We start from the raw sequence: 22,467 nt of genomic DNA on the forward strand, positions 1-22,467 counted from the left end.
GACTAAAACGAATGTGCATTTTCGTCTAAAAACTAAGACAATCTAAAATAGCCACCAAAATGAATACTGAGTTGTAGTTAAAACTCCAGAAGGCTAGGCCCAACTACCAGTTCTGACCCATTAGGGTTGGGGTTAGAGGTTGAGGTTAGGGGTTTGGGTAAGGGTTGTGCTCCCTGACCAAACCGCTACCGTTATTGTTCAGAACCCACCCCATGTTAGGTCCAGTCCTTGCACTCAGCCAAGGGAGAACCCAGCCCATCTCGGGTCCAGTCCTCTCACGGAGCCAGCCAGCCTATGAGGAGGTCTCCTCCAGCCCTCCTATCAGTGAGGTTCCATCTGCCAGCCAGCCTTATCACTCAACTCCCTCTCTCCTTCTCATAAGAAAATACCACATTTAAAACACGTCTCTCTCTCTGTTTCTTATGCAAAATACCACAGTTTATACAGCGTACATCATCATACAAACATTTTAACATCAAACCCCAATCAAGTTATTTTTTTTATTTTTATTCGTCAGACGTTCGTCAATCAGACACACACACACACACACACACAGAGACACACACACACACACAGACACACACACACACACACACACACACACACACACACACACAGAGACACACGGCCGTTCAGAAGAAGGTGCTAGAATGTGGGAGAAGGGAAAGGACAGAGATACCGTATTGCTTCTACATAATGACAACACTAATGGCAACACTGCATGGCGTGAACCTTCAAAGCTAACCTCTTCTGATGCAGGTCAATGATTTCAAGATCAAGATTCCAGATAGCTTTATTGCTTTATTGTCTGTCACACAGTGACAGAAATTCTCCTTTGACAGGCAGAAGTGCAGTTCAAGAATACATTTTCCACATTAATAAAAACACACATAGGTCACATACATAGACAGACATAGCAGTGTTTATGTAGTGCCTATTTAAAAAGTCCAGTCATTTAAAAATAATAGTAAAAAACAGTATTATGATTTAAAAAGCTAAAATGTTGTGGTTTAAAAGAAAAATAAATAAATATTGTGTGTGTGTCAGTTGGCAACTATTCAAGATACTCCCACTGTGCATGCAGGATATAGGCCTAATGCCTTTAATGCATATCATATTTTTTTTAATATTTGAAAATACAATAAGTAACATTTAAGCAATATCACACTAGACAGAGTGCTGTTACACCGCAAGAACACCTGCAGCCTCGTAACTACGACTGAATAACAGCCGTGCTGATATTCAGTATAACAGCATGACCTTGAGTGTGATATTGCTTTTATACAACAGTTTTACAAGCGCCATTTATTAGTTAACAGTAATAAGCAGATAAACAGATAATGATTTGGTTGTTTATTTAATCATTTATTTGGCTCAGCACTCATGGAATGCCTGTTGTCCAATCAAATTACTTGGTCAGAACTAACTGTGTAATATAATATATAGTGGTATAATACAAACATGATATGGGCACCGATATTTGAAATCTGTTAATTTTACTGTATATATCTATATATAGGCCTAGCCTATATTGATCTACAGTATATTGGGGAGGCTGTGGTGCAGGAGGTAGAGTCACCGTCTAACAAGGTTGGCAGATCGGCGGTTCGAGCCCCGGCTGGCCACATGTCGAAGTGTCCTTGGGCAAGACACTGAACCCCAAAATTGCTCCCAGTGAGCGGGCCAGGCACCTTGCATAGCAGCTTGCCGCCATTGGTGTGTGAATGGGTGTGTGAATGGGTGTATGAGAGGCCGTTGTAAAGCGCTTTGGAGCAGCAAAAAAGGCGCTAAATAAGTGCAGTCCATTTACCATTTACCATTGTCAAAATGACTGAATATTTGAATAACAAAAACCGTCGTATTGAAAATGAGCAACTGACCCGGCCGGAAGAGAACAGGAAGCGTAGCGAGAACTCAACATCATTATTATGATTCTGATATCTTATTCTAAGGATAAAGTGATTTTAGAGTGAGTTTGAGATTTATGTTTATTTTAATGCAAATACAATTGTTAAAAACCAAAACATGATGTTTTTACGGTTCAAATGTTATTTCCCAGAAATCCTCAAAATGGGTTTGACCTGCCTAGCATAAGTTACTTGGCTGTTGATGATAATGCTGTGCCAACAATGCTGTGGCTTCTTTACAGAAGTTGCGCTGTGGAACTAGATGCCAGTCAGCATGGCTGCGCCTGTGATTATTGGTGGGGTAAAGATCTGCTTCCCCTGCAAACCCTATCCTTCCCAACTGGCCATGATGAACTCGGTAAGCAACACTACATGTAGGCCTACACTGTACACTGATCTCATCATTTTTTTAGCCTTTCGTGATGTTAGAATTATAAGGTTCTATCTCAATTTTTGTCAAAATTGAGTTTTTTACATAATCTGATCCATTAGGTGTTTATGAATGAATGAATGAATGATGAATGAATAGTTTAATGACCACACGACCTAGGTCGGTGGAATTTGTTTTCGGTACAGCTCAAAAAGCAGTGTCAAAAAACATACACACATTTTACATGACTATTACATGGACATGAAACACACATAACCACAAGACAAGACAGAACATATTTACAATTTACAATTTATACAGTGCAGTGAGTCAGGTATTGAGAGTCCTTATGGCAGAGGGGAAAAAACTGTTTTTGAACCGGGATGTTTTGGTGGCCTGGGATCGGTAGCGCCGTCCAGAGGGCAACAGTTGGAACAGGTGGTAAGCAGGGTGGGAGGGGTCAGAGATAATTTTATGTGCTCTATTTATGGTGCGTTTGAGATACAGTGATTCAACTGATGGGAGAGGGGTGCCGATGATCTTGGATGATTTCTTTACTATTTGCTGTAGTTTCCTTTTTGATTTACTGTCCGAGCTGCCGTACCAAACTGTGATGGATGAGGTGAGTATGCTCTCAATGATGGCGGTGTAGAACTGAAGGAGGAGTTTTTGTTTTACTTTGAATTTCTTGAGCTGTCTAAGAAAGAATAGTCGTTGGTGGGCTTTTTTGGTGATGAAGTCTGTGTTGGTGTTCCATTTGAGGGAGTTGCTGATGTGAGTGCCAAGGAATTTGAAGGAGTCCGTTATGGTTATGGGTTCTCCAAGGATGTTGATGTTTTTTTTGGGGGGGGGGCTGTGCCTGAAGTCTACGATGATTTCTTGTGTTTTTGATGAGTTGAGCTGGAGGTTGTTGTTGAGGCACCAAGTGACTGCTTGGGCTATCTTCTCGCGGTAATGGTCTTCGTTATTATTAGTTATGAGTCCGATTATGGTAGTGTCATCCGCATATTTCGTAAAGGTGACTGAGCTGTGGAGAGATATCAGGTGGTTGGTGTAGAGCAGGGGTCACCAACTATATTTGTCCAAGTGCCAGAATTTTTCAAAGCATACACTGTGGGGGCCGGACTTTAATATATATATAATTATTGTATTTAGGCATACTATTGTATATAGTACTATTAGCATATTACTGTTTAATATTTTCATTTTCTTACTAAATTAATGTTATTAATGATTATTAGCCTATTATCAGTGTGAACAGACTCCTGACACCTATTATCCAACCAGCCACCAGGGGGCAATCGAGATATTTTGGCTTCACTTCATACCTAATTTTCAATGATTGTTCTGACTCCAGTGTTCCACCTGCAGTTCTTATTCATTGCCTTTGGTAATTGGAGCCTCATTCTGTTATCTGTTAGCTATCTGTCTCATTCTGTTAACTATCTGTCTAACCAACGGCTCCGAACACAATTGTGAGTACAGACAAAATGTCACTCTCAAAGAAGCTGAAACGTAAAATTGACGTGGAAAACCGCAGCTTTAATGAGGAATGGACTGAAAAGTACGCATTCATCTTGCCCACTTTTTATAACGCAAAACCTGTATGCCTCATCTGCAATGAAACGGTAGCTGTAGAAAAGAATACAATATTCGCCGTCACAATTACACAAGGCATGCAGCCTTCAGAGAGTCATACCCTGAAAAGTCAGAGGCCCGTCACATAAAGATTGCGAGCTTAAAAGCTGCATATGGACATGCTAGTGGAATTATTAGCAGAACGTCAACTGAACAAGAGAGGGCAACTAGTGCATCTCTTCGGGCTGTCTGGGTTCTCTCCAAGCATGACAAGCCATTTACTGATGCTGAGGTTTTTAAGGAGTGCATGGTCACTGTTTTGGAGGAACTTGCCACCGACAAATCGATGGACAGGATAATCGCCTCTGTTAAGCAAATACCTCTGTCTACCACAACTACCACCCGCCGTGTCCACGTCTTGGCAGAGAACGTCGAACGATGTGTACTTGATGGGGTCAAGGAAGCGCAACACATATCCCTGGCTATTGACGAGTCCACTGACAACACTGACATTTCCCAGTTGTGCGTTTTTGTCAGATATTTTGATGGGAAAGATTTCAAAGAAGAACTTTTGGCTTTGATTCCGCTGGAAGGTAATACCACTGGTGAGATAGTTTTTGGAAAATTGGAGGAGCTATTTAAGAAGCATGGCTTGTCATTCGAAAAAGTCAACCTAATCGTCACAGATGGTGCTCCTGCCATGGTCGGCAGAAACAGGGGTCTGGTTAGCAGAATTAAGAATGTCGCTCCCAAAATTAATGCACTTCACTGTCTCATTCACCAAAGCGTGCTGTGTGCCAAACTAAGTGGGGATCTGAAAGAGGTTATGGACAAAACAATGAAAATAATTAACTTCATCAGACGAACTTCCAGTACGCAGCATCGCCTGTTCCGCAAGTTTGTGCTGGAATCTGAAGCCATTCACGAGGACCTCTTACTCCACAGTGACGTGCGCTGGCTGAGTAAGGGCAAAGCCTTGGAGCGCTTCATTGAACTCAGATATAGTAAACTACCAGATTGTGAACTTTATGCTGTTTAGATGTGAACCTAGGAACTGAAATGAGGAATTAATTATAACTGATAAGCCAAGGACAAGCAATAACAAGAATCCCGTAGCCTACTACTGGTTCTATATGGTGAAATAAACGTTCTATTCTATTCTATTCTATTCAGGGATCAGGTTGTGGATTTTCTGAAGCAGAGCAAATCACAAGGAGCAGCTGGCCACCTGCACATCATTCAAGACAAAGAATACATGGGCAACGTTGCATTTTTAGCAGACATATTTTCACATTTTCTCCCTATCCACTCAGACAACATCAAAACCTTTTTTTCTGTGTTCCCAGATACCGAAAAAAATTAGGTCGTAAATCATTTGCCTACAAGGCCCCTAGTGATTGGAACAATCTCCCTTCCCCTTTAAGGTCCATCACATCCTTTCACTCCTTTAAATCATCTTTACTTTCCTATTTAAAAAAGTCCTGCTCATGTTATTAATTATGTGGGGGGTTTGGACCGGCTAGTTTTCAGGTTGTTTGTATTTGTATTTTCCTTTAATGTGCTCTCTGTTGTTGCTCAATTCGACTACTTTCTGATGTCTTCTGATAATTATATTATGTATGTATCTGACTGTTGCATCTATTGCGGTTGGGTTGTAGTGGTGGGTTGTGGAGTGATGACGGGCTGTGTGTGTGAGTGTGTGTGTAGGTGCTTTGTATTGTTATTTGTTATGCGTTACTATTATGTTTGTATTGTTATATGTGAGGACCCCCTCGAAAATGAGAAGATTCTTCTCAAGGGGCTTACCTTAATAAACAATCTCAAACAATCTCAAACATTTAAATGCACTAAATCTGCAACTACAAGGGAAAGGAAAATCCGTGCTGTATATGGTGGAAAGGCTTGATGCCTTTGGGAACAAACTGCATCTATCCCGCGCGGATTTTTTATTTAATTTAATTTAATTTGTTTTAATCAGGATTTGTTATCAGGGAAGTTGCTGCACTTCAAAACATTGAAGACAGTGGGTGTGAGCGACGTCACAGAGAGTATGAAGGACTTCATCACACAGCTGCGGGAGAATTTCTCTCACAGATTTGATGACTTTGGCATTTCCAGGGATATCATCAAGTTTGTGCGTGACCCATTCACGATCAGCCCAGGCGGAGAATTCTCCGCTAATGCGAAAGAGGTGATGCTGCTGGACGAAGCCGCAATTCAAAGTGAACTAGTTGACATCCAGGCCTCCAGCGAAATGAAAGCTGCTCTCCATAGTGCTGAAAGCGTGAGCACTTTTTGGGTGGCTTGTCCCCAAGACTATGGCACACTGAAGACGTTGGCTATGTATGTGCTCACTGCTCACCATGTTCGGGTCAACTTATACCTGCGAATATGCGTTCTCAAAGATGAACGCTATCAAGACGCATGAGAGGAATAGCCTGTCAAACGAGTCTTTGGAGGACTGCTTGCGCATAAGCCTAACAACTGTCCAGCCTGATTTTAAGAAGTTGGCGTCAGAGGGGAGATGTCAGTTCTCTTTGATTGATTGATTGAAAACTTTATTAGAAGATTTGCAGAAGTAGGTACATGAAAGTACATATTACATACAAGGTCAACTAAAAGGATAAAAACCCAAGAAAGCCACTGGCTTATTTCAATTGGGGTCCTTGATTCTCAATTCATCGTTACATGTAAGACAGACAAAAAAAAAACTAGTACTATCTACAAGATAATACAGACAAATCACTATTACTATCTACACGATAAACATACATCCATCATGGGAAGAACAATACAGCAAAACATAAGGTATGTACAGCGGGTAGGACAGGTGGGGACATACACCACAGGTGGGGGCGGGGGACAAAACACAAAGTATGTACAGTGGGTAGTTCGGGTCTTTTAATCTGATTTTTGATTTAGAGGGTCCAGTTACGGATTGCAGCCTCCTGTAAATGTTTTTTGAGAGGGGTTTTGAAGGTGGGCAGTGTTTTGCACTCCTTTAAGATTATAGGAAGGGCGTTCCACATTTTTACTGCATAGTTTGCAAACGAGTTTAACCCCTTGTTTGTGGTGCAACGCGGTTGAACGTGGTTCGTGGAGCTTCCTCTGGTGTTGTATGTGTGGACGTTGTTCACTTTTTGGAAGTATGTTGACAGGTACTTGGGTGTCTTTGTAGTGTAGCGTATCTTGAAGACTAGGCCCAGTGCAAGCTGCTGCACTCTGTCAACTACTCGTAGCCAATCCAGGCTCAAAAAATGAGCAGCGGTTAGATGTGTCCTAGGGTTGAGGCCTAGCAGAAGCCTAACCAGTTTATTTTGGGCTGTCTGGAGTCTTGTTTTATGGGCCTTTGTGGTTCTATAGTACCATGATGTTACGGCATAGTCGAAGTGACATTGAATGAGAGCTCCTGATAGGGTCCTCAGTGTGTTTTTACTGACAAGTGAGGATATCCTGTACAAGAATCTAGTTCTATGGTTCACTTTTTTGATTACTTTTGCTGCCATTTTATCTCCGGAAAGATTTGCCTCTAAGATGGAGCCCAGGTATGTAATATCCTCTTTTCTTGTGATATTAATGTTACCCACTTTTATTTTAAAATTCTCAGCCTTTCTGAGTTTAGATGGGGATCCGTATAGGATGGTTTCAGTTTTACCTAGGTGTATTGATAGTTTATTGTCAGCTAGCCAGATGCAGATTCTACTCAGTTCAGTGCTTAGCGCTTTTTCCACCTGCAATATGTCCCTGTCAGAGACCAGCAGAGCCGAGTCATCCGCGAACAGGAACAAATTGCAATCACATGCTGATGACATGTCATTCACATATATTAGGAACAGTAAAGGTCCCAATATGCTTCCTTGTGGAACGCCGCAGGTCACTGGGAGGGGGGGGGACAGTGTTCCGTTCACACTAACCACCTGTTCCCTCCCCTCTAAGTAGGATTGCATCCAGCTCACCGATGTTCTATCGAACCCAATTGCTTTCAGTTTATCTAACAATATGTGGTGATCTACTGTGTCGAAGGCCTTCTGGAGGTCCAGCATGACCATGCCGCAGTACTTGCCCGAGTCCACCTCATGGTTGATGTGGTCGTTCAAATAGAGAAGGCATGTGTCAGTGGAATGGGATGTTCTGAATCCTGATTGAAATTCATACATCAGATTTTTTTCGGTAAGGTACCTATCAACCTGTTCATAAACTATTTTTTCCATAAGTTTCGAGATGGAATTAAGAATAGAAACAGGTCGGTAGTTGCCTGGGTCTAATTTGCTTCCTTTTTTATACAGTGGGGTTACCCTTGCTATTTTAAAGTCAAGGGGGACGTGTCCCTGTTTGATGGAGAGGTTTATTATGTGGGTGATGATTGGGGTAATGGAGGCAGCTGAGTCTTTTAGAAATCTGGCTGGAATATTGTCATGGCCCGTGGCCTTTTCTGAGTGTAGAGCGCCCAGCTTTTTAAACACCTCATCGTTTGACACCATGGAGAGTTTAAAATCATCTTTGCGTACACCCAGTTTATTGTAGAACGCACGGATGTGCTCTACACCATAACGCCCTGAGTGGGGTGGTAGATTGTTAACTAATTTAGTGGCTATGGTTGTAAAGAAAGTGTTTAAGCACTTAGCCACATCCAGCTTGTCTGTAAGGAGAGAATCTCCAGATTTTATGCTGATGTTTGTAGACCTGGTTTTGAGTTTTTGACTGCAACCTAGTTGGCTATTAAGTAGCTTCCAAAGGTCACGTGGTTTGTTTAAGTTTTCTTCGATTTTGTTATCGAGGTATTCTTTCTTAGCAGATTTGGTCATGGTAATTACCTGATTGCATAGTTTGTTGCATTGTTTTTTAATTTTCTCAAAGTGGGTTTTGTGATCTTCGTTTAAGTGTTTCACTAATTTTGATTTGCATTTTTGAACTTCAGAGCATTTTAGGTCTCTGACTTTCATAGCATTTAGAATGTCCGAATTCATCCATGGTTCCGATCGGGCTTTAACCCTGGTGGTTCTCATGGGGGCTATACTGTCAATAATATTTAGGAATTTGGTTTTGAAACCTAGCCATGCCTCTTCAACCTGTGTGCATTTTAGTTCATCTAACCAGTCTTGATTCTCCAGTTTATGGTTTAAGGCCTCACTAGAATAGGATTTAAGGGATCTAGTGGTTACTCTCATTAACAAAATGTGACTATTGCAGACATAGGATTTTATTTTTGCTATGTTAAATTGCATGGTTTATTCATTGTTAAAGTGTAATTTAATGACCTGGTTATTACCGTTTTATTTGATATAGGCTACAGATGCCAGGCGATACCAGGATGCCGCGGTGAACGTTTGACTGACCGTTTGACTGACCGACTGAACGTTTGACTGACCGACATTTCTGGCAACGAAGGCCTATCATTTGCCATGCTATTTTTTTTTTATTTAAGTGATGTTAATCTTTTTCGTTTTCTGACTGAGAAGTTAGTTATTTAAGTCACTGTTAATGTTACGAAATGTTAAACAAGAGCAACAAAGAGTGAAAAATAAAATAAAACGAAATGTTAAATAGGCCTATGAGTAGGCTATGTGAAAAACTAAAATACAACGAAATGTTAAATGAGAGCTATGAATTTGTCCTCATTCTTGCATGAGAATAACGCTACGTCTGCCGCATTCCATTTAAAAAAGAGGGGAATTAGTTTCAGCTTCGCTACTGCTATTCAGTGCCCAACCAGAAGCAAGGCTGCAGCTTTGTGAATGAGGTAGGTCTGACTCCTCCTGCATTGTAAGAACTATATGAATCTATGATATATGTTCTAAACGGTATTTCCCTCATTTTCAAAACCAAAAAAAAAAAATCCCCCCCCCAAAAAAGTAAAAACATGAATATTCGGCGGGCCCGATGGAAAGCTTTGGTGGGCCGCATCTGGCCCGCGGGCCGCCTGTTGGTGACCGATGGTGTAGAGGGAGAAGAGCCAGGGTGAGAGGACGCAGCCCTGGGGGGCGCCTGTGCTGAGGGTCAGGGGTCGAGATGAAAGGCTGTTCATCTTGACCCACTGTCGTCTTTTCCACAGGAAGCTCTGTATCCAGTGGCAGATGCAGGGGTCAATGTTCATGTCCACCAGTTTGTTGAAGAGATTGACCGGGTCTATTGTGTTGAAGGCTGAGCTAAAGTCAATGAATAGGATGCGGGCGTAGGTGTTGGGTGATTCCAGATGTAGTAGTGTGTGATGGAGGGCTAGATTGACAGCATCCTCAACAGATCTATTGGCACGATAGGCAAATTGATAGGAGTCCATCAGGGGGGTGGTGTGGGTTTTTAGGTAGGAGAGGACGATGCGCTCATACGCCTTCATGGCCACAGATGTCAGTGCGATTGGCCTGTAGTCGTTGAGGCTGGAGATCTTGGTTGATTTTGGTACTGGGATTATGATGGAGTCTTTGAAGCACTGAGGAACTGTGCATTGGCGGAGGGAGATGTTGAAGATTGTTGTGAAGATTGGAGCCAGTTGTTCAGCACAGACATTCAGGACAGCAGAACTGATCCTGTCTGGGCCTGCTGCTTTCCTTTTGTTAGTTTTTCGGAACACGGCCCTCACCTCTGCCTCCTGGATGTGAAATGGGGGGGGTGGGGGGGGAGTAGGGTGGAATTGGGGACTGTTCAAACCTCCCATAGAACTCATTGAGTTTGTCCGGGAGGTCAGTGTTAATGTCAGTTGTAGGGGGGGGACTTTTGTTGTAGTTGGTCATGGATTTTATTTTTTTCCAGATAGTTCTAGTGTCGCTTGATGCAATCTGCTGTTCCAGTTTTGTGGCATAATTTGATTTGGCTTTCCTGATTGCAGACCTGAGTTCATATTTGGCAGTTATTAATGCCTGTGTGGTGTTATTTTTTAAAATGTTGACATTTTTGAGTTAGTAATTAATAAAATACAAAGGTTCCATCTCACAAAACATAATGGAATGTAAAAACTGACGCTCAATATCTCTGAACTGCCCTAAACGGAGATAGAACCTTATCATTCTAAACTCACGATTTGGTATCAGGGTAGAGGTAGAGGTAGAAATTGGAGGAAGCCTGTTGTTTTAATGCATGGAATGGAATGAGCCATGTGTGTTTGATGCCATTCCTGATTCCTCTCCATGCATTACTACAATGAGCCCATCCTCTGATTTTATGTCCTCCGATTTCTGCCTCCAGCAACCCCCAGCCTCCCCTGGACTGCTTGTTTGATAGTGGACTCACTGTATCCCTGTACTGTTATGTGCCTTGCTCTAGTGCTCTAGTCTGTATCACCTCCTGTGGTTAGGAGGTCTTTCTAAGCTTCACCGACTGAGCTTTGTCTGCAGGGTATCCGCGGTGTCTTGAAAAATATTAAAAGCTGATACATTTTGGGAAAATCAAGACCCTTAATGAGTATTAAAAAGTCTTTTAACATTTTTCTGAATTAGACTCTGTGTCCAAAGAGTTTGAGTCCTAAAAACTTTTAGTAAAAGTTTGTGAATGTATTAGTTTTATTAAATATTGACACGGTCTTTAAATAGTCTTAGAAAGGTATTGAAATGAACCTCAAGATTCCTGTATATACAGGGGTGCACATAACTTTTTGGGGCCAGTGCTCAGAGGAGCACCTAGGGATGCTGCTTGGTGCTCCCCGAGCTCGCGAGTCACGACCCGTCCCACAGGATGGATGAAAAAGGGATACATGGATAACTTATTATATTAGCAAAACGACATTTGTTCATAAATAAAGATGAACGAACAAATGATTGTGTGCAAAACAAAAGAAACAAATGCAAAATCAAATGACTGCTCTTTAAGCATGAACGTCTGTCAGACTCCTTTAAACACAATGAAATCAACTGACATCTCTTTAAGCACTAACTGAATGTCTGTTCTTTAAACACACTGAAATAAACGGACATCTCTTTAAGCACTAACTGAATGTCTGTTCTTTAAACACAATGAAATCAACTGACATCTCTTTAAGCACTGCTCTGTTCTGTAAACACTGAAATCAACTTTTCAACAAAAAGTTACAGCCTAAGCATTTATTTATGCTACAAGCTTAATCATCATCATCACTGCTCTCTTGACTGCTGTTAATACTGTCCTCAATTTCAACCATGGTAGAGGATGTTGTAGGCTATCACTTTAAATAGCTCATTATTTTGATTGTGCAACAAAGTCTTTTTTTTCTAATAGAATTCCCAACCATATCCTGGGTCAGGGGTCTAGGTGCGATAATGAAGCTGTAAAACAAACGTCTGAACGTTTGAAAGCTTCAGAGAAAAGAAATGTGAAGTCCCTTGGTGTTGTTTTTCCTTTTAGCGACGAGTCGTTCGGGACTGAATTTTCACGTGCGGCGTGATAACCGTGCGATACGCGATACGCGGAATGAAAGTACGAGTTACGATACTTTCCGAATGTTTTCGTGAGGGGAGTCGCCGTGGTCGTCGTCGGTCGACTGTTGTGATGGATTACTCGTCGGGCCTTCGGCTGAGGGGACGGCAAATAGTTACTTAGTGGGGCTTGCAGTGATGCAGCAGTCAGCAGTTGGATTTTGAGGAAGTAAATTCCTCTCCCAGTGCTTCCAGCTGTTGGTGCGCAAGAGCGCGTTCATGCCGCTGATCTGCCGCGCAGCATGCATTTTGGCGACGCATGCGCACTGGCGCACCAGTTATGTGCACCCCTGTGTATATACCCTGTTCTAAGCTTCATTGACTGAGCTCTGTCTGGTTGTCTCCACAGATCATACGAGGGCTGAAGAACGCTCAGCACTGTCTGCTGGAGAGTCCTACTGGCAGCGGGAAGAGTCTGGCTCTGCTCTGCTCTGCTCTTCCCTGGCGTGGCAGAAGGCCCAGTATGGTAGGGCTGTTGTTTTTTTGTTTTTTTCGGGGGGGGGGCGGGACAGTCCCACTCATATTTTTCATTTTTATTGACAGATACAGTAGAGATTTGACAGTTAGGATGGGTGAGAGAGAGAGGAGGGATGACATGCAGGATATGAACCAGGGACCCTGCGGTTACATGGTCAACGCTACGCCACCTAAGCGCCCCATGGTAGGGTTGTTGTTGAACATGTTACTGTAAGACAGAGAGAGGGTTACACACGCCCTGGGAGAACAGAGTTCTGGTTCACAGGGTCAGCCATCTTCGGCGCTCCTGGATCAGTTAGGGGTTGAGTGCCTTGCTCAAGGGCACATCAGCAGTGGTTAGAGTGGTCCTTAGATATGAAGCCATCAACCTCTCCAGCTCACATCCGGCCCCCTCCTGTGGTAGGGGGGTCGCACCTACTGACTGCTGGCCGGCCTCTCTAACCTCTAGGACAGTGTAGGACGCCTCTCTAACCTCTAGGACCGTGTAGGGCGCCTCTCTAACCTCTAGGACAGTGTTTCTCAACCAACCAGGGTTATTAGCCCTCCTCATACATCATCAACATTGGTCTCACGTATGCCCCTTTCTCTGTGTCACAACATTAACGCTGGGGGTCGTTAACATTAGCGTATGACGGAAATAGCCTACAGTTTCTTTTTTTTTGTTTACTGCGCTTTGCAACAATGTTCAATTCCTTCCTTCTTCAATGCTCACAGCAGTTTGTGCCCTTATGTCATTAAAAACCACAAGTCTCCTATCAAGTTGTTTGTGACGGTGATTCCAGCGTTTTTGTTTTTGGTGTACTTGCAGAAAAGATTGAACAGGGCGGCGGCAACACCGCTGACGGTAAAAACCAATCAGAGGAGAAGAAACCAGCCGCCACCGCCGCCATCGCCACCCCGTGTCAGTGTGTGTGCCACAGCGAGGCCACCAGGGGGCCCATCGTGGACCTCACCAGCCACAGCGAGGTCACCAGGGTGCCCATCGTGGATCTCACGAGCACCGACACAGAGGAGGAGGCCGGGGCCCGGCCCTGTCCGCCCTGTCCCCCTGACCCAGGTATGCATCCTGGGATGGAACAATGTGCTTTATCAGGGTATCCGCGGTGTCTTGAAAAGTATTAAAAGTTGATACATCAATTTTGGGAAAATCAAGACCCATAATAAGTATTAAAAAGTCTTATCACGATTTTATGAGGTCTTGAATTTTGTAGGTATTTTTCTGAATTAGACTCTGTCCAAAGAGTTTGAGTCCTAAAAACTTTTAGTAAAAGTTCGTGAATTTATTCGTTTTATTAAAAAACAAAGATGAACCGGAAATGCTGTTGTATGATAGTGGTCTAGTCTATTGCAAACTAAAACTGTTAAGTTAAAGGTGTCACTGATGTAAACGGTTACAGCTCGAAGTGGCGGTGAGGTCTGGAAAAATATTGACAAGGTCTTTAAAAAGTCTTAGAAAGGTATTGAAATTAACCTCAAGATTCCTGTATATACCCTGGTCTCAGTGTCCCCGCCAGAGGAATGCAAGCCCAAGAGCCAATCGCTGGCCTCCAGACTGTCTGACAAGCTACAGGCCTCCCTCATCTCTGACCAGGAGCAAGACGATGACTTCCTGCCCAACAGGAAACGCATCCGCACCCCCGCCACGAAGGAGATGGTAAAAACATTATTACACAGTAGTATTATTATTATTTTAATTATTAGGCCTACTGTTACAATAATCAGTCCATCGATCCAAAGGCCTACTCGTGAGCTTAGAATGAAATGGTTCTATCTCCATTTAGGGTAGTTCAGAATTATTGAGCGTCAAAGTTTTTACATTCCATTATGTTTTGTGAGATGGAACCTTTGTATTTTATTAATTACTAACAAAAAATGTCAACATTTTTAAAATAACACCACACAGGCATTAATAAACACCTAATGGATCAGATTATGTAAAAAAAACTCAATTTTGACAAGAATGGAGATAGAACCTTATAATTCTAACGTCACATACTGTTACTGAATCTCTCCTGTTCCACTTTTAGGGTCACAAGAGGCGTTGCGTAGAGCCAGGGGTCACCTTCATAGATGACGAGCTGACCCAGGGTCAGAGTTCAGTCTCAGGGGCACACAGCTGGACCATGGAGCTGAGTAGCCAGGCCCAGGCTATGGACGTGCTGTCCAACTGCTGTGTGAGTCCACATACCCCCCCCCCCACACACACACACACACACACAAGTACATCTTAGGCCCAACACAGCCACTCCAGTTTGTTCATTTTTGATACATTTAGCCTACTGAAATTTCTAAAGAGGTTTGGACTAGGTCACTTTGTCATTCTGGGGTGTTTTGTGTGGATTGATTTTGTTGAGGAATGTGTGTTTTTTATATTCAGTACTATGTGTTCTCCACTGGGTGGCAGCATAGCCCACTGAATAACCTGTCATCACCCCCAACAAGGTCTGTCTGTCAACTGGTCTTTATGAGCGGCATGTCTCTGTCATTTAGGGGGTGTGCGGCGTAGACACAGATGAACAGATCAAACCGTATACTCCTCTACGTAAAGTATCCTGGAAGGAGGTCGTCTGTTAAAAGTTTGATTTAGTTTAGTTGTCTCAGACTTTACTCTGCAGCTGGGTAGTCTAATGTATTTGGACTGGGGTAAATGGAAGGAACAACCCACCTTGAACTGCCAATGGACTGTCACACAGGGTATCACATCACTCACAAGCAGCACAAGGTGCCAGGTGGGGTGTGTGGGGGGGGGACTGATCGTACCTGGGAAACCCAGCCCAGGTGTGCAGTTTGGGTTTGAGGCTTTCAGCTTTCAGGTGTCAGGAGTCTTCAACCCTACCTCGGCGTGGTCCAACAACAGGTGAGTTGGGCTTGGTTAACTTGGTCCATCCATGGACTGGCCTAAATGGGAAATAATGTTTTTTTTTAATATATATATTATTGTTATTATTATTTTATATTATAGATCGTGCAGGGTCACAATGAACTCACATTTCCTCGACTGTAAACAGTCTATTACAGAGAGGGTGGAGGGCCGTTTATGGGAAATGTTAGGATATATAGGGCTAGCTCGTATCTAACTTTCCATTTGAAACCCAACCAAAACAGTAATGAGAATGTGGACAGGCTACTTAGCCCGATCTTACCTTGCAAAACCTGTCGTTGTCTCATAATTAAAACAATTATTAAATTATTATTATATAAATTAAACAGATTCATAAAAATGAAATAACAATTATATAATAAAATATTATAACATCAACAACGGCTAACTGACAGTGATGTCTTGACAGCTCCTATGGGGTGACGGGCGCGCCCCCCTGCCTTGCCTCCGGCCACCTGAGAAGCTCACCACTGCTGTGGTGGAAGAGGTCACCCCTGAGAAGCTCACCACTACTGTGGTGGAAGAGGTCACCCCTGAGAAGCTCACCACTGCTGTGGTGGAAGAGGTCACCCCTGAGAAGCTCACCACTGCTGTGTTGGAAGAGGGGACCCCTGAGCAGCAGGAAGTGCTTACCGTTGCTCTGGTAGGAGAGGCCACCCCTGCCCCGATGGTTTATTTAAACATATAACATACCATGATGATTAAAAGGTACAATGCTTAAAACTGTCAGTACACGTCCTCCTCTTCCCCTAATTCACCACTAAGTGAATCCTTTTTTAAACTCCCATCCTAACTTAGGACCACAATGGGCCCTGGGCACCAGCTGGTGACCAGTGTGCCTCAGCTGGACTGGGCCAGCATCAAGGTGCCAGGAGGCAAGACAGAGGAGGGACACAGACCCCTTGTCCCTTCCCAGAGTCTCACCTACCATCAGCTCGTCGGCTTAGGGTAAGTAGTGTGTCGGACACTGTGGAGGACACAGCATCCTCTACGGTTTGCCTAATAACATCCTAAACAAATTCCAATACGTCCAGAACTCTGCTGCCCGTCTGCTCACCTCCACTCGCCGTCATGACCACATCACCCCTGTCCTCCAAAACCTACACTGGCTCCCGGTCAAATACAGGATCCAATTCAAAATCCTACTCACCCCTTACAAAGCCATCAACAATCTGGCCCCCTCTTACCTTGCCGACCTCGTCCCCCTCCACACCCCCTCCTGTTGCCTCAGGTCTGACGACCAAATCACCCTCAAGACCACGAGGGCCAAGCTCTGGACCTGGGGTGATAGGGCCTTTTCAGCCGCAGCCCCGTCCCTCTGGAACGCCCTCCCCAACCACATCAGACAGGCCAACACCCTCCCAACATTTAAACAGGCCCTCAAAACCCACCTCTTCAAGCTCGCCATCACCAGTTAACCCTCTCCCCCTCCCCTCCCCTCCCCATGTGTCCCCAGCACTACCTTAATTAGGCCCCTATACTTTCTTTTATTTCTTTTTGGTTTCTTTTATTATTACCACTCGATCTTTTCAGTTTGTAAAGCGTCTTTGAGTGTCTAGAAAAGCGCTATATAAGTCTAATGTATTATTATTACTATTATCAACTATGTAATACAAAATAATAACTAAATAATACACACCAGAGTGAAAGTCTGTGGTCAGCCAAAGTATATGTGTTTTCTCAACTCATGAGCTTTGTCTCCCTCCTCACACATTGTTTCCTAGGTTACCAAACCTGTCGCAGACTTGCTACCTGAACGCCACCCTGCAGTGTCTGTTCAGCCTGACCAGCTTCTTTCAGGACATCTGCAGACAGCACAGAGTGTGGCGTCTGGACCCCGCCCCCAACATCCTCAGGTACACACACACACCTGCACGCACGCACGCACAGACACACACACACACCTGCATGCACAGACACACACACACATAAACAATAGCTGTAACTCAATTTGGTCAGTAAACAATACATGCTAATTAATAATACATAATTTCTACTACCTAAAAACTTGGTTTTGCAGGTTCTTAGTGGACCTCCGAGTGGCCAGAGGTTTTAACAACAAGAGCCTACAAGTGACCTCACACGACCCCCGACCTCATCTGACCCCTGGCTCAGACCCTGGTCCATCGATAGTGACAGTTCACACACACTGGCTTGGTCAGATCTTATTTAAAGGACCAATTGGGATTAGTACATCCATTTTTGTTTACTTTTAAATGAAAGCCTATAGCCGTTGACTGATAATTAATGCCCTATGATTGCGCCATTGACTTGCTGCCCGGAGCACCCCTTCCTAGCAGCCGCCTGTACAGCATCTCTAAACCCGAACGGGAGGCCATGGAGTGTTACATCAATGACTCCCTGGCTGCTGGCCTCATCCGCCCCTCCTCCTCATCCGTGGGCGCTGGTTTCTTTTTTGTGGTTAAAAAGGACAAGACTCTGCGGCCCTGCATAGATTACAGGGGGCTTAATAACATCACCATCAAAATGTCTTACCCTTTACCCCTCGATTCTCTCCAGGGAGCCACAGTGTTCACGAAGCTTGACCTCCGCAACGCCTACCACCTGGTTCGTATACGAGAGGGGGATGAGTGGAAGACAGGGTTCAACACCCCTTTAGGCCATTTTGAATACCTGGTCATGCCTTTTGGCCTCACTAATGCCCCTGCTGTGTTTCAGGCCTTAGTCAACGATGTCCTCAGGGACATGATAGGCCTTTTTGTTTTATCTTAATTTGCCTGTCTACCGACCACTCCGCCTGCCTGATCCCCTGCCTGTCTGACTACCTATCTACCTCCAGCCTGCTCCTCCTGACACCCCAACCCTACAATAAATCATTATTATTGTTGTACTACCTGCTCCTAGAACAGAAGACAGGCACTCATCAATATCCAATGACAACATCATTCATTTAAGGGACCAGCAGTTGTGGCGGTAGATAGCATTAGCATTAGCATCTGATTAGAGGTAGATAGCATTAGCATTGCATCTGATTAGAGGTAGATAGCATTAGCATTGCATCTGATTAGACGGTACCTTTCATGAGACCCATAGCTTCCACATAATGCACATAAGCTCATCTCTCTATAGATAAGCTCATCTTTCTATATAATAGAAAGCTAGACAGGAAATGCAGGGTGTTATGAGTTAATCATTCTTCACACTATGTGCTATAAGAGAGAGACAGCTAACGTCCATGAAGATCGTCTGATTAGAGCTCAACCCTGGTTTAACACTAGAGAGTTTTGCTTCAAGGTGAAACCGCAAGCATTCCCTTCCCCCGTTTCCCTTGGCCAAATCACTCTTCTTCTCCAAAGTGTCCAATTCCCAATTTCCCGTTCGGCAGCCGAACCGTCTCAGAACCCAGGGACAACACGTTGGGGCCAGCCCAGATTCTTCCGGGTCTTTTTTTGCGCAACAACAAAACCAACCAAAACACCAGCCAGGGGACAGCCACTGTGGTTGAGATAAAAGCAAATCATCCTTTAACCAGATCATCCAGATAAAATTACCCTCAATCATAGAGAGAGCTATTAACTTTTACAATTCTGCTGACTACTGTGCCAGCGGTAAAGGATGTGGAGCGTGCGGCTCTTAGTGAGATGAGGATGAAGAGAATGTGGGACAGAGACTCAAGTGGAGGATGCAGGGGACTGCAAAGGGATGGGAGGGAGGAGGGATAACTACTCCAAGGGCAAACCGGAGAGGTATCGGGCAGTAACTGCTAAGAGAAACTACTGTGACACACAACAACATACTGAAATACCATCTACAAGCTCCGCAGGAATAAAGCCCTGATTGAATCTGACGTGGCTAGTGAAATTGGCTTAGGGGTATTGATTTCTGGAGCAAATACGATGACTCAAAGTACCTAACCCTAACAAAAAAGGGGGACAAGACTGTGTTCTATGGAACAAAGATCTATTATCTTAAAAATAAAACAACCATTTGTTATAGCTATATGGTTACAGGCTATTGGCACAAGAAATAGATCAGCATATTATTCAATGTGTGCATAGTTTGATTGCGTACTAACTGAATTATCAAAGACAACATAGGAGGGGGTTCCTGTACATCAAGTGCTCATTCAATGGACACAAGATAAACAATGTTGCAGATAGAAATGCTTTCTATTCTGCATGTCCTACTGAATACGTCCCCAGGGTTCAGCCCCAGAGCCATCTGTCTGTGCTTGGCCATTTTTAGTTAATTTTAATTTTGGTCAAGTAACCTGTTAAAGGCTATACATTTAAGAAAATTAAAAATTAAATTTATTATTATTATTAATTAATTAAATTATTAAATGATTAAGAAGTTAAATGGTTGGATGGGTTTGCGAACTAACAAAAAAAGCTTGAAATACTACTGAATCTGGAAAATGGCAACAAACATTTTAAGTTCTTTAAATGTAAGGGTATTTTTGTTCTTCCTTTACAGGTTCTAATGGACCATTTTAGATATTTAAGTTATTTTACATAATTGTTGAGGAGTACAATACTGTTTCAGGCAACGGTATAGTTTTGAATGCAGTTTGTCTGTTGAACATAGCTTTAAATCTCTTGCAGTCAATGAGAAACACACCACTGCTCCAGGAATGTCACAATGGAAGAATTCAACTATAAATTCAACGTTTGTTTTTACCCTCAGTCATGTATGGATCCCACAAAAGGAATGTTTGTTTTATAGTTTGTAAATATTATTTCCAGTATTTTTTGCCTGCAATAAATTCTTTATAATGTGATTGTTTTTACTGAGTCTTTGTGTGAAATGCATTGATCAGATAGGTCATTGGTTTAACAAAGGAAGTATTAGCACAGCCCATTTAGGACACTTCATACGAAACAATATGAACGTCTCTTTTGAGTTGAAATCAAATACTTTTTCTATGTACACAAAAGGCCTATTTCTCTCAAAATTAGTTCACAAATTTGTTTACATCTGTGTTAGTGAGCACTTCTCCTTTATCTATATAATCCATCCACCTGACAGGTGTGGCACATCCAGATGCTGATTAGACAGCGTGGTTATTGCACTGTGTGCCTTAAGATGGTCACAATAAAAGGCCACTAAAAAAGGTGCAGATTATGAAACCATTCAACTATTGGTACAACATGTGTCAGCCTACAGATAAACCCTCACACCTTGTTAGACCTCGTGTCCTGTCCGACACAAACGATCCAGAGACGCTACGGAGATAAAAACAAAACAAAAAGTCCCTATTCCTGACTCCCTGCCTGCTGAAAAACTCCCTGCTGATGAATCTGTGTATCAGCTGTTGTTGTGAAGGAGAGGGGGGAGTTGTTACTCCACTTAGGCCTGATCCTGACCCTCTGAGTACTGAGTGTGTGTGTGTGTGTGTGTGTGTCTATGACCACCTACATATATGCTGGAGGTACGCGCCGGTAGGGGAGGCGGAATGGCTTATCATCCGTGAGCTCAAGATCAAGTCGTCATGTTGGCCGGGCACCAAGCTGAGGGAAAAAGTTGATATTATGGATGTAAATGTTAATGTTGTAAACATGAGGTCTTGCTGAGGATTTAGTTTTAAACTTTTGGTTTGAATTAATAAATGTTTTTATTTTGTACATACATTGTTGTTAAACTAAATACTGGAAGTAGAAAAGAAAACATTGGAAACAAAGTTAAACCCTTCATGTATTCTTAGTTTTTTTTTTGTTGCAAATGCTACTTCATGAGCTATACAGAGAAGGAGAGAGACCCTAACCCCTCATGGATTCTTCACAGTATTGGCGGTACAAACCTTCATATTAAAAAAATTAAAAGAAAGAAAAAATATTTACCCTTCTTATTCCGACTCCAGATCTCTGCTTGGGCAGAGACTTTCATACAACTACCACAATCAACTCTTTTTCCATTCACAAAGACTCAACCATTCACACACATTGGGGATGATCATTTTGATTACTTCTTTTAAATATTGTTCAATGATTGGATACAAAAGATAGAAGATGGATACCTTGATCTTTACAAATGACCCCCCCCCCCCCCTCAACATTATTGCCAAGCCAAAACAATTGATATTATGGGGAGACAGAGGAGGGGGAGACGGGGAAGAGTCGAGGAAAGAGGGGGAATGGAAGGAAAGTCAGTGGATGGGTGTTACAACAGCACTGTTCTCTACACCTGACCCCCCCCCCCCCCAAACCTCAAACACTATGATGAGGGATAAGGTGTGTGTGTGTGTGTGTCTACTCTACACACAAGGTCAAAGGCGTGTATGTGGTACCCCTGACAGCACTCACAGCCATCCATCCACACGTCATTACCCCCCTCTGACACCCTATCTGTCTCCCTCCACCTCTCTTCACCTCCTTTCTACCTGCTCCATCCTCCCATCCTGCTTTTCACCTCCTAGCCTTTCATCCAGTGATTTACCTCGACTGACCCGTCCACCTCTGTTACCACGGTAACTCACCTGTGTCTACCTGTGTGTCTCTGTGAGGGTACTTGTTGTTGTTGTGTGTTTGTGTGTCACTGTGAGGGTACTTGTTGTTGTTGTTGTTGTTGTGTGTTTATGTGTCCAGCAGAGCCTCCATTTTGGAATGTTCCTAACACCCTTGGTTGGGATTAGAACATCAGAGTTATTAAATAAGCAGACAGACCATCTTAACTGTTCATCTCCTCCAGAGTCTTATTCTTATCCTCTATCAGTCTGTCCCTCTCCTTTAGAAGTGTGTTGTCCATCTCTACCTCTGAATACATGATTTATTGATTGTTGTATAAGCAGGAAGATCATATAGATCATATAGATTCACTCAAGTTTTGATTTGTATCAAAAAACACATTCATAATTTCTGTCATCTACACTTCTCTGGCAACCAACAGCCATCTGAGTTGAACTCAATATCAGGC

Source organism: Nansenia antarctica, assembly GCF_963989245.1.
Source record: "Nansenia antarctica genome assembly, chromosome: 9".
In the NCBI taxonomy this organism is placed as follows: Eukaryota; Metazoa; Chordata; class Actinopteri; order Argentiniformes; family Microstomatidae; genus Nansenia; species Nansenia antarctica.